Raw genomic sequence first — 16,329 nt, 5'->3', positions numbered from 1 at the left:
CTGACTGCCATCTTGGTAACAACAGCCGTGTGGGTTCAAACATTATCCTGCAGTAAGCGAGCTCATCCCACTGTAATGGCCGTGTGCACCAACGAAGTTCAACTGTTGAACGAGGATCATAGCCAAGTTCAGTGAAAATGTCTGTTGCACCAACAACGTTCAAGGTTATGTCTCGGTCAAATGGTGGATGAACTTGGTTTTAGCTTGAACGGCCGAATTTGGGGGTTTAAACTTCGTTGATCCAACTCAGTCTGTTTACATTCAATAATGTCTTTGTATTTTCCACTAATGAAATTACAATTCTCGTGATCGGAGAAATTTTCTGCTCGTGGTTTCATTATTTTTTCCTTAATATATATCAATAAAATGAAATAAATGTTCTGAAGTTTTAGGAATATAGTTCTTTTTAATTTTCAGGTGAAGTCTGTTAACTAGCTAAAAGAAATAAGGAGCATATGTAGCTAGAAAACCTGCGAGGCATACAATAGAGAACCCACTAGAAATAAACTACTTGCGGTTTTTTTTTTTTTTTTTTTTTTTTTTGCAAAATCAGCTCAGCATTTTTGACAATGTATTTTCTGAACAATTTTCCAGTAAAGATTGACGTTACGAGGGCATACAAGTTATGTCTATAAATACAGTATTTTCTTGTCAAAATTCCATACAAACAGCGTAAAACTTATCCAGTTATTCCTCGTAAAACTCATTATCGAGTTATTCCTAGAGTGTTATCAACCAATTGCATACAAATGTATAAGACACATAGAAACTTAACTACTATAGTGAAAGCCACAAGTCTCAAAACCACGTCCCAAACTTCGGAAGCTACTCATTACAAACTATTTTTGAACCTATTACGGTTTACGGCAAGGTGAAGCTGCTGGGCTATATTCGAGGTGCGTCCGTAATGAACAGGCAAATTTGCGATGGTAGGTATACGTGTAAGCAAATTAATGATTCACTTCAGCAGGCAGTTCAACCAAATAGAAAATTTATAGGTAAAAAACGACGTGAAATATTTTTCATGAAGGGAAGAAAGTGTGAATATAAGTAATTACCATCTATCACAGCATATTGAAGTTAATTATTAGTGATAAAGAAATTATAGTATAAGTGTGCTCTTCCACTGTCCTCGTTTATGTGTATACCCCGTCGCTGACGCACCTGCTTCCTATGGACGCAAACGCTCGGGCCTCCCTACTGCGCTCCTACTCTAACTAGGTTAGATAGCATTCGTGCTTTTTAGTGGCCACCTAGCAAAACTTGGTTTGTGTTTTATATACAGTAGTTTTTATGCTATACATCCACACTTTATTTATACGTTACTGAGCCATCCTAAAGTAATGGAGCTCTTCATTTAGTACATGCTCTGGTAAAATAAAGCTCTAATCTAACCTGAAACTGTAAAAAAATGCGTCAAAATTCGGTAGAACCATCTGCTGGAGTGGTGAGCAAATTAGTACAAAAAATACGTACCAATCTGTAGTAGGTGATCACTACAAGCTAGTTTTGCATTATAATTGCATAATTATGAACAATACATTTTAACGCTGTTTTTATAATCACAGATTACTTACATATGTAACGAATGTATTTTGATAAATTGCACCGCAAAACAGGAGGGTGATATTTTAAACAGTGGTATTTTCTTATGTACACACAACCATCGCTAATGTGCCTGTTTTCGCGGACAAAATCACGAGCAATTCCTCAAATTGTGCCCAGCTTCGAATCGGGATACAAACTTCGGTTGTTTTGGCCATTTAGCACAGATTCGTGCGTGGTTTTTGCACTTATTGTATTTATAACATATAAGTTTGCAAGCATATTATAAATGTGTGCGTAGCTGGTGGACAGGTGAGAAACTAAAAATGCAGAAGTCGTTAGATCATAAATGGGAAGAATAAATGGTAGCGCTCCTCAACTTTACCTACGCTAACTAGGAATTGTAGGCAAACACCGACAGGGAAAAGGATGTAAAAGGCATTAGAATAACATTTTCACGATGAAATATGAATAACTGTTGAATTTTTCTTTTATTATTTTTGATTTTCTAGTGGTGGCGAATTTTAATATACTGGGGATGGAATGTATTAGTAACGAAAATACTAGGAATCCACATAGAGGATGATAGGATATATGGTCGATATCGAGATGATAGGATATCGAGAATAGCGTGCAGTTTTACTCTACGTATACCTAGTATAAGTAGTAGTAATATAGAAACGTGTTACAAGCCCCGCAGTGGTTAGTTAAGTTCTGTTCTTTACATAAAATGAGCAAATTAAAGACGCCCATATTTTTCTATACATTTTACAATCTGTGTATCCGTATAGTAAAACTGCACCGAGAAAAAAACCTAACAAACCCCTGCGGGACTTCTAACCCTTTCCTACTATTACTAGTACTACTACTTATACTATGGATACGTATAGTGAAACTACACGCAACAATCTAATCTAAAATCTAATACCAATATTCCAACACCAAGTATCACTCGTTTATTTCATTACAGGTATAATTTATTAGTTCATTCTTTGATGTTATGTTCACTCGAGGTGCACACAATCTCGAAAGTAGAAAACCCCAGCACGCGGTATGCTTTCTTCAATTGTCACTTTGTTAAACGAAGGTTAGAGACAAAAGACGACAACCAATCAGAGTCGATTTTACAAATTGACCGAAGTTTACTTAAACGAGGTTTACTGAACTTCGATTTTCAATGGTGCAACAAAATTCCGGGAACCACGTTTAAACTTGAAAGTTTAATTTTGAACGCGTTTAAGTGAACGCTCGTTTAAACTTCGTTGGTGCACACGGCTGTAAGTGATTCAAATGACTGTCTCCTACGAACTGATGCAGCTAGACAGTTGAAACTAATACATTATTTCTTCCATAGATGGCACTATATGTCACGAACGGCTTATTATCAGTTGCGAGATAATACAGTATCAGGCCAGAAACTTTGGAAATACCCGCGTATATTTATGCATTTCTGATACAGATCCCAGTAATTGTTAGATCTATAAAAACCAACTTTGTTTTGGAACATAGATGACAAAATTAATGTTTAGTGTGGCGAACGATTATTTGAACAGCATGGTCTACAACACACATGTCTGCTGCAACAGAAGAGGCAGAAAGTGTTGCCAACGTAGTATATAAAAAATCAAAATTCAAAGGTATGAAATATATTAACTACAGAGTATGTAGTGACTATGAGATACTAGATAGTTCGAGAAAGATTTCTTCCGAAACGCAACTTGCGAATAATGTTTCCAAGTGCATATTAAGGTTTAGAACATTCATTTTTAATTGAACGCTCTGAGAGGTCACAGTTTGCTGCTCGCCTTCTCAGTGAAAGTAAACGAGATGGAAGGTAACTTGATCTACAATATTTTATGGTTCTTTGAATAAAGACTTAAGAAAGAGTCTCAGACGTTTCCTGTAGAATATCATTATTGCACGATAGTTTTCAACACGAGACAATCTCCGATCTCATCTCGCCGGGCAATATTAGAAAAAAAAATCACGAAGTTTTATCCTGACTGTCGACATGATAAGATAAAGTATAATGAAAATAAGATGTGCTGTGAACCGTTTTTCAATCTCCCGCTCCCCCTTCTTCCCTGAGAATCGACGGACCACAGATTAGGAAACACCGATCTAATATCATCTCTGCTTACATGGACAAATTGTGCACATATGTTCATCAAGGTAATAAGACTGCTTCTTATAGTTCAATATTAGGAAATACCATGGACTACAGCTGCCGATCCAGGGGCGTCATTTGAGGAGGGCACGAAGACACTTACTCCCTTGAGTCGGAGAAACATATGTTTTTAATAAACAAATTGCATACTAATGTACTAACAAAAACCGTGAAACTCGTATGTCGATAGGCAATATCCCCACCCTGCCTCCCTGGCGAAACTTAAAATGAAGCTGGTGCATCATTCTACGGTTGATAGAAACAATGATAATATATCGAAAGATTCGTTCAATGTGTAGGAGTTGTTGTAATAAGAAATTCAAGCTGAATACTGACATCTTTTTCCCAGATTATTTCTTAAGTAGGCTAATCCACGTTAAAATAAAAGAACTTCCCCGTATCCTGACTGAAATAAGTAATCTGTTTTGCTAAATGGTATCAGAAATATGTGAGGTAGTTAAAACTTCTATAATTTTTAAAAATTAGATCGTTTCAACCAAGTGTAGAGTATTTACCAAAAATTACATCCTCCCGGTTATTAAGGGATTCGAATATACTTAAAGGTGTACATACAAAAAAAAGGGGCACATATATGGCAAAATAAAAGTACTTGAAACCGTTAAACTTAACATTAAAATAAACGTTTCCACAGTGAAATAACTGAAACTAGCCTAATTACTGGCACCAGTACAACTCTGGAACAAATACTATTTACCCGGATTTCCTCGTTTAATTGTCAATCCTTTGCAGTGTCCACGAAAAACAAATTATAATGCAAGGGCATTGTAGTTGAACGACAGTTTGATATAATTAGAGTTGTTTACTGAGGATTAAACAATGAGGAAGAAAAGGGGAAAAAAAAGGCGGGAAATATTCACCGACTCAATATTTCTTTCTGTGTTAGTGTTATCGTTGCTTTACTCTCTCTCTCTCTCTCTCTCTCTCTCTCTCTTTCTTTCTTTCTTTCTCTCTCTCTTTCTCTCTCCTCTAACTGAATTCACGTAGTGTACGCAATTAAAACTTTGGAATGTTCAACGCTTCAGGCAGCAGAGAATAGATGAGGACAACATGCCTCGACCTCATGTTCAGCCATTGAGGTCCATGATGGTTTAAAAGGTGCGATTTACAAAGAAGTTGCTATATTTTTTTTCTTTGTTATAAATAAAATCTTCAAGACAAAAAGAGTTGAAGATGTCTTGTATCGAAAAGATGTCGCCCTCCCTGTTGGTTAAGTTAAGTTGATTTTGAGTTTAACGTCTCTTTTAGCAGCAAGGCTGTATGACACGGGGCCTACTGATTAACGTGGAAACCGGACTACAGGAGCTCCCGCCGGGAATCGAACCCGGATCTACTACGCCAAAGGCGCGTAGGAGCTCCCCTCCCTGTTTGTCTAGTGCAGGGTTTCTCAACCTTGGGGTCGTGAAGGGGTTTCATGAGGGTCGCGAAGATAAGAGGAAGAGATAAATGGTATGCACAGGTATGCAATGAGTGAAAACATGTTATAAAATTAAAATCAGTAGCGTTATTTACTAGCACAAAAGCTCGATTTTTGTTTTCTGTTGAAATAGAGATTAAACTAAAGCTACTTTCGTTTGAATATTCCAGCAATATAAAACAGTGACAACCAACTTCTCACCACTATAGAGCCACAATTCTGCTTCAAGTTTGAGGAGCCAATTAGTATTGGACTATCGTCAATTACACGCTTCGCTGAGTTAAAATAATAAAAATTAGTTATATGTTCCGTTAGTCAGTCACTTTTTATTATTACTGAAGCGCTCTCCGGTATCGGTCATTTTGGATCATTTTTATGTATCTTCTCCTCTCCCTCCCCAAGCCGCGGGGCTGAATTTGGATTTAAACGGCATCGGAAGTATCACTGTTCATTTTAGCGACCTCCGAAAACTATGGATTTAGCATTAATATCGGTCATTTTGGATGATTTTATATATCCCCCTCCTCATCATCCACGTTGCTGGGCATGGCATCAGAAGTGTCACTGTTCATCTCAACGACCCCGAAAACTATGGATTCGACACTGATATTGGTATTGTTCGATCATTTTTATACATCTCCTCCCTCCTTCTCCCCCAAGTTACGGGGCTGAATTTGGACGTAAACGGAAACAGGAGTGTCACTGTTCAACTCAGCAGCTCGGACAACCTATGGATTCGACACTGATATTGGTCATTTTCGATCATTTTTGAATATTTTCCTTTTCACTTCACCTAAGTTGCACCGTCAAAGTGAAATGATAAAAACTATCCCAGACCCGAACCTCATCTATGTTGAAAATTTGATCGAGATCGATCGGGTGGTTCAAGAGATTAAGAGTAATAGTGTCTTTTAATTTTATATACAGGGTGTTTCAAAACAACACCGATAACGTTTGGGAGAATCCAAAGTTACTAACGAAGAAATTTTTATAGAGGGAGTTTCGCTATGGGCATATAATTTGAAGTGCTCTCCAATTACCTCTATCTATATATTAATAGCGGTGCCTGTGAAGAAAAAACTTCAGATCCAAATTGAAAATGACTATGTTTGTGACTCTTAATCTCTTGAATCACCCGACTGATCTCGATCAAATTTTTGACGTAGGTGTAGTTCGTTTTTAGCTATTCACTTTGACGGTAGAACTTGAGGAGGGGGAGAAGGGGAATTATAAAAAATAATTAAAACTTAATAACTCTTGAACCAAACGACCAATCTCGATCAAATTTTCAACATAGATGACGTTCGTGCCTGGGATGGATTTTACCATTTCACTTTCACGGAACAACGTAGGGGATGAAAAGGAGGGGAATATACAAAAAATCAATAAATATAAAAATAAAAGTGGCCATGTTCGTGAGTTAATAACTCTTGAACCGCCCGATCGATTTCAATCAAATTTTCGACATAGATAAGGTTGGTCTGGGATGTTTTCGTCATTTTACTTTGACGGCACGAAGTAGGAGAGGAGAAGGAAGACATATAGATATGTAATAAAAAATAAATATAAAAGTGACTGCTTTTGTGATTTCATCACGCTTAAACCACTGAACCGATCTTAATCAAATTATCAACATAGATGATGATCGGACCTGCGGTGGTTTTTATCATATTCCTTTGACGATAGAATGTATGGTTGGAGAGGAGGAGAGGGTAATATATATATATATATATATATATATATATATATATATAACTTAATAACTCTTGAACCACCTGACCGATCTCGATCAAATTTTCAACATAGATGGCGTTCGAGCCTGGAAAGTTTTCTTTTAACATTTTCACTTTGACTGTAAAACCTAGGGTAGGGGGAGGGGAAGGGGAGATTAATATATAAAAATAAATAGAACATAACTCTTGAACCACCCAACCGATCTCGATCAGATTTTCAACATACATGACATTCGGGCCTGGGATAATTTTTATCATGCCGTGCCCCGCAACATGAGAAGGGGAGAAGGATATATAAAAATAACCGAAAATGACCAATATCAAAGAGCGCTTTAGTAATAGTAAAAACGAAACATATTACTATTTTTCCTTAATTTAACCCAATGAAATCGGGGTGCGTCTTAGATTCAAGGATGTCTTAAATTCGAGTAATTATCGAGAAATTCTTAATTAAAGATATTATTAACGTGCTATTAAAACTACTTTGCTAACCATAAATATTTTTAATTTTGTTTCATATTCAATCATTCAGACAAGTGTCCTGCGCTTGCGCAGGACGTGCCTGTATGCTAGTATAAATTATTGCGGAAGTACCACGGGATTCTGAAACTTGGATATTTGGATAGGGCACATACTAGTTCGTGAGATCTTCACCCGACTACGGTAGGTCGCATAGTTTTGGAGCTATAAATCTTTAAAGTTCATTTTTTCATGTTTTCGGCAGCCTGTAACTCCGAAAGGAAGCACTTTTTTTTGTGCACCTAGATTGGTCTATACTTTTTGTCTTATCTTGGTGTCAGGAATCAACTCCCAAACGTTGTCGGTGTTGTTTTGAAACACTGTATAAACATAAAAAAAAGAGAACACTTTTGCATTTGGGATGAAGAAACAAAACAGAAGAGCTAACTCATGCAACGGTGTTAAGGGTTTCCTGGGGTTAAAAACTGGGTATCCCTGTTTTCCGAAAACATATAGAAGAGGTTAAAGAACGGGAGTCAAAGTTTTAAAATAAGCAGAAAAGATTTGAGTAGCTCCAAAATTATAAGAAATAGGCAAAATGATCAAATGCAATCTTGTTCTTCATAAAAAGTTGCGTCTAATCACACAGAGAGAGTACACTAGGGCGCACATGTTGAAATTGGAAGTGGACGGGGCACCGGTGACCCTAAGATAGTGTCCATTATGAATTGCTAAAGAACAAAAAGTGGTTCCAGCCTGTAACTCCGAAAGGAAGCACTTTTTTTTGTGCACCTAGATTGGTCTATACTTTTTGTCTTATCTTGGTGTCAGGAATCAACTCCCAAACGTTGTCGGTGTTGTTTTGAAACACTCTGTATAAACATAAAAAAAGAGAACACTTTTGCATTTGGGATGAAGAAACAAAACAGAAGAGCTAACTCATGCAACGGTGTTAAGGGTTTCCTGGGGTTAAAAACTGGGTATCCCTGTTTTCCGAAAACATATAGAAGAGGTTAAAGAACGGGAGTCAAAGTTTTAAAATAAGCAGAAAAGATTTGAGTAGCTCCAAAATTATAAGAAATAGGCAAAATGATCAAATGCAATCTTGTTCTTCATAAAAAGTTGCGTCTAATCACACAGAGAGAGTACACTAGGGCGCACATGTTGAAATTGGAAGTGGACGGGGCACCGGTGACCCTAAGATAGTGTCCATTATGAATTGCTAAAGAACAAAAAGTGGTTCCTCCCTACATCATTATTTATTTATTTATTATATTTATTTTTAATTGTAATTTTTTAATTATTGTATTTATTTATCATTGAGAGTGCAACGTGATAGATTTTGTCATTGTAGGCACTGAGCTGTTTCTCCAGCTGTTCCAGCCTCCATTATCTGTATGGGCGCCCAAAGGGAAGGAGAGTGTGGGGCCCGATCCCCCCCTGGCTCACGAAAATATATTAAATTTCTTAAAATTTTCTTAATACAAATAAAACATACCAAACGTAATATAGCAACCAGGGATTTAAGCCCCCTAGAAATTTTTCTTCGGGCGCCCATGATTATCTGCAACACTCATCTTCTCATTATTCAGAAGAGCCCCCTCCCCCACCTCTGGTTTCCAGTACATCCCCAACAAAATGCTGTGCCATCAATTTAAAATTTTGTTCTTCAAATCTATATTGACCTTTATAGTCATACACATCAGTCTCTCAAACTTTTGTACACTTTTCTTCTTGGTTCCACATTCACAAATTCAACCATTTTGATCCATTTTCACACACTGTGAGACAAGTGAGACAGACACTGAGGTGGTTCACGAAATTTGTAGATTAATCTCAGCTACTTTAGATTATACTCAATATATTATTTTAAAATTCCAGTGGAAATTTTAGCCAGCCCAAAAATTTTAGGGGGTCCAGTAAAAATTTAGGAGGGACCCGACCCCCCTAGAGCCCCCTGGATACGGGCCTGTTCATCATTACTGAAAGATTATTATTTAGTTTCGCCATTAAATAGTAGATGAAATATTAGAAAATAATCGAAAAGAAATTTTTGTATTACTCTTGCAAGAATATGTCATACAAGGAAATAATTCACAATAATTCCACGTAATAAGCAAATTCGATACGAATAACGTTAAATTGCACTCCGCCTACATCGTAACAAAGGACGCAATATATTGTGTTTAAAATGTATAAAGCGAATAGAAAGGAAGCGCTTTGCACTTTAATCTAAGCTAGTTAGAACCGAAAATTGTAAATTTGAATTCTGTAAATGGGTACAGGGAAGGTTGTTAACGAACATATAAAAATACATCTCTGTTTTTTTTCTTTTTTTTAAAAAAAAAAAAAAAGCTTATAATTTACTTAATTTGGTCTGGCTACACTGGTTATGAATGAGAACCACAAGAGAAAACGATCAAGACGGAGAGAGAAGTATGCTACGCAATTCTGAAACAATTATTTATTATGCACATCATGAAAACGAACAAATTAGTCCTTTTTTTCTTTTTTTTTAAAAATGACGTTACATATATATATATATATATATATATATATATATATATATATATATATATATATATATATATATATATATATATATATATATATACAGATATGTAGAGATACACATTTACGAAGCACGAAAACAACATTCCTTCGTAACCAAAGCCCACAGACAATTAGCGGCTACCAATAAATCGATTATTGATGTGGCAAAAGTCGAATCTTTTTTCTTCTTTCCTTGAAATGTATGTACTTCGTTACAATGTTACCAACCAGATATGCACAACACCCCCCTGGAAGATTTTTTAAGCATTATTTTCCATACACTATTTATTTTCTATGTGGTATTTTACTTTAAAAATAAATTAAATGTATTGTGTGACTTACGGCTGTATGCAATGCAATTTTTGCATGCAAAACATCGAAGTAATGTCCCTGGATGTACTGATTATTTGATTTGCATGTAATGGTAATCCATAAATCAAACTTCACGTCCTTTCTTTAAAAAAAAAAACATTGACATAGAACACAGCGCCTCTAGTGGCTTTTCGTGATTACTATTCTCTATATCTACATTGCATGTTATACCACAAATAGTTGCATAACATAGTACAATTTTTCGATTTGAAAGCATGAAATAGGCCTATCTTCTCTGGGGAATTACGTCTCTTTCATAGAGAGAAGTTTCAGGTTACTGAAATTGACTTTTTAAGCATCATTTGACGACTAGATGGACGTTGAGGTAGAATATATTGGTCTATTAGTTACATAAAGATAACCAAGAAAGTTCTATCGCTTTTTGTGTAGGTCTGTTTTACATTGGTCTTCACACCGTGAGTTGAATGCGAATGGAGATAAGGCGAAAAACAGTTGTTGGTGTGGGTATATCCAACATACTACCTGGTTGATAGAGGATAGACTGAACATCGGACCTCAACGAAGCGTCATAAGGGCGCGTATGCTGTACGAGTTCAAACTGGGGTCAAACACCCCTGCAGCGGGGCGGAAAATATGCCAGGCCTTTGGTGAGGATGTCGTGACTACGCGAACAGTGCAACGATGGTTTACCTAGTTTAAGGACGGTGACGAAACACTCGAAGATGCACCACGTGGCGTAAGACCAACACATGTACAAAATGAAGGTCTGCAGGCAACAATTGAGGCGAACAGTGGCCATACATGTTAGGAACTTAGACTACAACTCAATGTGAGTGGAAAAACCATTCGGCACCACCTCCACCAACTTGGGAAATACTACTAGTTGGGTCGATGGGTCCCACATGATTTGACTCCGGGCCAGGAGACAACGCGAGCAGACACATGTGTTTCTTTGCTGTCTTGTTTTAGGAAGAAGCCATTTCTGGACAGAGTGTTGACATGTGCTGAGTGAGTCCTCTACGAAGCTCCACGATGCCGTCATCATTGGTTAGCATCTCATGAACCGGTTCCAAAACAGCCGAAACCAGTACTGCACAACAAGAAGGTCCTCCTTGTGTTTGGTGGACTGCTCGCGGCATTGTGCATCGGGAACTGTTACCGGCTGATCAGAGCATCAAGGCAACTGTGTACTGTCAGCAGTTGAGCCGTGTTCAAGAAAAGCTTAAAACTTCTGAATCTCAAAGGGGTCATCCTGTTACAAGACAACGCTAAGCTCTACGTGGATAGGATGACCGGAGACATCATTCTGAGCCTTGGATGGAAAACACTATTGCATCCGCCATACTCCCCAGACATTCCACCGTCCGATTATCACCTGTTCCATTCCTTGAACAATAACCTTAGAGGACGCCAGTTCAAATCTCTAGTAGAGGTGCAACATGCACTTGATATCTTCTCCGCTTCACGGCCCACCAAGTTCTACCGCGATGGAAACCATGGCCTTCCAGAACGTTGGCAGAAGGTTGTCGATGTTGATGGGGAGTATTTTTGACCTTCCAGATACGTCGTAGATGACATATTGATGTTCGAATATGGTGGGTGAAAAAGCGACAGAACTTTCTTGGTTACCCTTATAATTAGCACATACAGTAGAGCGTCGATTATCCGAAGTAATTGGGGGACATGGGTGTTCGGAAAACTGGTTTGTTCGGATAATCGAACTGTACATGTTTATTTGCCATGCACGGAGCGGCACGCCTCAACTTTAAGCTGGCGCAGCTGTTGCTGTGAACAGCTTTGATACTGCCGCTATTTCTACAGTCAGTGCCAAACCGACAGAAGTGTGCTGATTGTTGAAACACAGCGACTGGCGGCTTGGCCGGTCAGCAGCGCCTTATGAAGGCCCCATTAGAAGCAATGTTCCGCCAGCGGTGGCTCAGTGCGGCGACTACTGTGGGAAACTTGGTTTGGGAGTGAGGGGGATGATGGACGGTAGGGTGGGAGAGTAACAGGTGCGAGCGAGTACACAGTTCGGTTAAACGGTCGTTCGGTTGACCGACGTTCGGATAATCGACGCTCTACTGTATCTAGATAATAATTTAGTCTAGTCTGCTACAGTGGTTGGAAGCAACTACTGAAAGTCAAATCAAGTGGTCATTTGTCGGTTTCTCCTCTCATATGAACTTCCTCTTGGCTAAGCATTTAGTGTACGCACTCTTGGAGTAGGAGACCCGTGTTTGCATCCCGGCGGGAGTTCATATGGTTTGGATTCCACGTTAATCAACAGGTTCACCTGTCATATAGCCTCGCTGCTGAAAAGGACTCTAAACTCAAGATCAAATCAAATCAAAATCCTCTCACACTGACAGTGAGATGAAAAAGCTAAGTAATGATTTATCCTAATGAAGAACCTATGTCATTGGTAGCAAGAAGCCCTGTGTTCACTAGCGGATGCAGAAAATTCGTTTGGAGGGTACGGATCGCCTCCTGGAAGATGAACATAAGCCTGAAGTACGGAATTGAAAGGCAAAATAGAATAAAGTAGTGCGTTGCGCCCACGAACTATTCCATAAGTCAAAAATAAAGTGAAAATATATATGTAATTCTATACGTTTTAGGTTCAACTCTGGAGGTGCGAATTGCACTATGTGGCAACGTTACAGATAAAAAAAAACTACGGAGATCTATCAAACCATCAAATAGTCACATCAATTCTCTCCAGATGGCAGTTAAAATTGGTAGACGTTGACACTGTTACCACTTACTAATTTAACAGTCGATGTAACTGATTGAAAGACTCGCAGAGCAATGCGTATGATTCAAAAATTAACCCGCGACGTTTCACTACACAATGAAATTTTGATTCTCCATAGCGGCTGAAGGAGACCTCGGTGAGTATACCATTGTGTAGCATTTTCGCTTTATTTCGACTTGAAGAATAGCGCTCTGCTGTCCGTGGGTGCCAATTTTTAGAACACCCGATATATATATAATATAAATTTTCAACACATAATATAGCAAATAATGTACAAGATTTGTTGATATATTTTTATATATTATCACTAGGCTTCGGATTTTTAGGTCCCAAAAAATTCAAATTAGGATTTTAAAAAGTGCATTTTAGGATTTTATAGGTTTTTAAAAACACGGTTTAGGATTTTTAGCGTTATATTACTGAAAACGGAATACTACTACACTTTAAACACTTTGTTAGCTATTTCATACTTAAATGATAACCTTAATTTAGTAAGCTTTATGCTAACCAGTCTTCTGCGTAATAAAAATAATAAAACTCTTCTTACCTTGGACTTTTTTTGATAGCTGAAATATAGTTTAACATATGTATGGCCTGTCGTACTATAGTAATAGTAGTAGTAGTAGTAGTAGTAGTAGTAGTAGTGCTAAAAATAAACTTGCTGCCCCGTTTATTCACAATCGCAGCCGCAAATTACAAAGAAACATGCTGTGTGAAGGAAACCTTGTTATTGCATTGTTGACAACTGGTTGACTACGTGTTTGAAAGTATTTTTCAAGTTAAAAATAACTATAAAGAATCATTTAGGACGTTATAGGTTCTAAAAGCTAATTTAGGATTTTTTTAGGTCCTAACCCCCCAATTAGGACATTTTAGGTCCTATAAAACTAATATAGTTCTACTTATAGCAACTTGAAATGTAAAGAAAACACGAATTTTTTGCATTCACTGTACAGGAATAAAATAGGTTCGAACCTAAGAATCCGGAGCCTAATTATCACTATGATGTGATGCCAAATAGGGAGCTTCTAGTAAAGGTAGCCTTGGGGGGGGGGGGGAGGGCGTGAGAGAATTATTTGGTCTTATTTGATTTCTCCTAGTGTGATTGAACAACGTGCGGAAAAGTCGTGCCTAGCCTTATATATATATATATATATATATATATATATATATATATATATATATATATATATATATATATATATATATATATATATATATATATATATATATATATATATACATGAGGGCCGTTCGGAAAGTAACCTCCGAATGGTTAAAAAAGAAACACCAAAGTAAATAAGAATTTATTACATACATCTGACACTAAACTACATCTTTTTTGCTCTATTTTTCAATATAGTTTCCATAAACATTCAAACATGTATCATATCTCTGCACTAGCTTAGAAAGTCCATCAGCATAAAAAAAAAAAAATTAAAAAAACTTCTGCCTGTACCTTAAGCCAGCCTGTATGTGACCGCATCTTTCTGCTTCATCATTACCAAAGCACTGAGACCCAAGCCACGCCTTCATATGTATGAAGAAATTATAATCGCTGGGTGCCAAATCTATTTTCACGAACTTATCCATCAATTTTCTGAATGAGTTGATCAGTGACCACTGATAGCCTGTTCACTTCTCTCTTCGTCATGAATGTTTTCGTTCGTCCACTTTTAAATGAACGAACCCATTCACGAACAACTCGTTCACTCATCACAGTTGGTCCATACACTGCACAATGTTCCTGATGAATAGCTGCTGGCGAATACTGTTTTCCCGTAAGAAAACATATAACAGCTCACACCTCGCACTTGGCGACAGGGGCGCCCGAAGAGGATTTTCTAGAGAGGGGCCCATCTCCATGGTTGCCATATTACATATGGTATTTCTGGTGTTTAATATACGTGGTTTGTTATATTACTGTAGTGGACGGAAAGTGTTTGCATATTTCGTCAGTAGCCGTTTTAATAATGTAGAAGAAAAGTGTGTAAATTAATTTGTCTGTGAGCTTGTTGTTGTTTATGATTCGGTGAATAATTAAGGAATTATTAGAGTAAAATGATTGATTATTATTTTTCCAGTTCTTTTCAACTAAATATACTGGAGAGTTATGTCCAAAGTATTTTCGGTGTATTGATGGTTCTATGGCTTTGTATCACCAGAATGTATTACTATCATATGGAATTATATGAAAACGTCTAAAGTCATCAATTACGTATACATTTTCGTGAGCCAGAGGGCGGCCCGGGCCTCATCCTGCCCTTACCTTCGGGCGCCCATCCTTGAGACGCTACAAAAGTGAAACTACTGACCAGACAACCTTCACTCTACCTCGACTGGGGATGCAGACTGAACTATCGCGCATGTCTGTGAAAAGATGATAGCGCTACCTCCACTATTTCACGTACAGTGACCAATCGGAGGTTACTTTCCGAACGCGCCTTGTAAATTGTTAGAAATATTGCCGTTGTTACGAAATACGGAAGTTAGCATCCCGCGTTAGTTACACTCTTAGTAACACGAAAAAAAAAAATACTCTTCATAGGGCCCCACGTGTTTAAATGTAAATAAAAAAAATATGGGGTCACTATGATTCAAGGATACTAATAGTCCTTATGGGTGTCCGCAGCGGAGACAATTGCACCCCCTAGATTTTAAAAGGGATTCCGTTTTTCGAAATACATGTCAAAACATATCAGATTTGCCTATTTACTCAATACAATATTTATCCTACATAACTGTAGTTAATAAAGTTATGCAATGCATCTTAATAGTAAGTAATTTACATGAGGTATCATGTTCATTATTATGTGAAGATTAGCGATTTCGTTTGTCCCCCCCCCCCCCTTCTTGCTTTTAATTCACATTTACACTTTATATCATCACTAATACCACTATCGAGGTATCGAAAACTAATCAGCTGTTCTAGTTTCTCCCTTTCTACTCCTACTTGGACATGTTACAGACACAATATCTATGTCAGATAGAACAGAACATCCCAGGCTTTATCTTACTACAAAACGGGGAAACTTACCGTATTTACAAATAAACTCCAAGTGAGCTCAATAAGAGACTACCAAGCAGATGAATTAGACGAACTGATCGTCGCGGCAAAGTACTACTCTCTTAGATTTCACGTTCTTCACACTTTCCTTTCTAATGGTTTGTCTGGGGATATGTTAGACTATAGGACATTATAATCACTCACTAAAACGTGATTAGCGAAAATGCATAGCAGAAACGAGTGCATCGGTGATCTTGATATGTTGCTACACGTATGTCAAGAACTTACGTTCACGTGAACGTTACTATAGGTTCAATGTGTATTGATTGACAAACAGGGACC

The 16,329-nt window shown here is 37.5% G+C and overlaps 1 protein-coding gene across 13 annotated transcripts in view; it reads left to right on the top strand.

The window, feature by feature from the left end:
• Window positions 1-16,329, top strand: part of mmd (disintegrin and metalloproteinase domain-containing protein mind-meld) — a 750,004-nt gene that overhangs the window by 559,325 nt on the left and 174,350 nt on the right. The window lies entirely within an intron of this gene.

Source organism: Thermobia domestica, chromosome 15 (assembly GCF_964235325.1).
Source record: "Thermobia domestica chromosome 15, izTheDome1.hap1.1, whole genome shotgun sequence".
Lineage (NCBI taxonomy): Eukaryota > Metazoa > Arthropoda > Insecta > Zygentoma > Lepismatidae > Thermobia > Thermobia domestica.
This window is presented reverse-complemented; position numbering and strand designations above follow the sequence as displayed.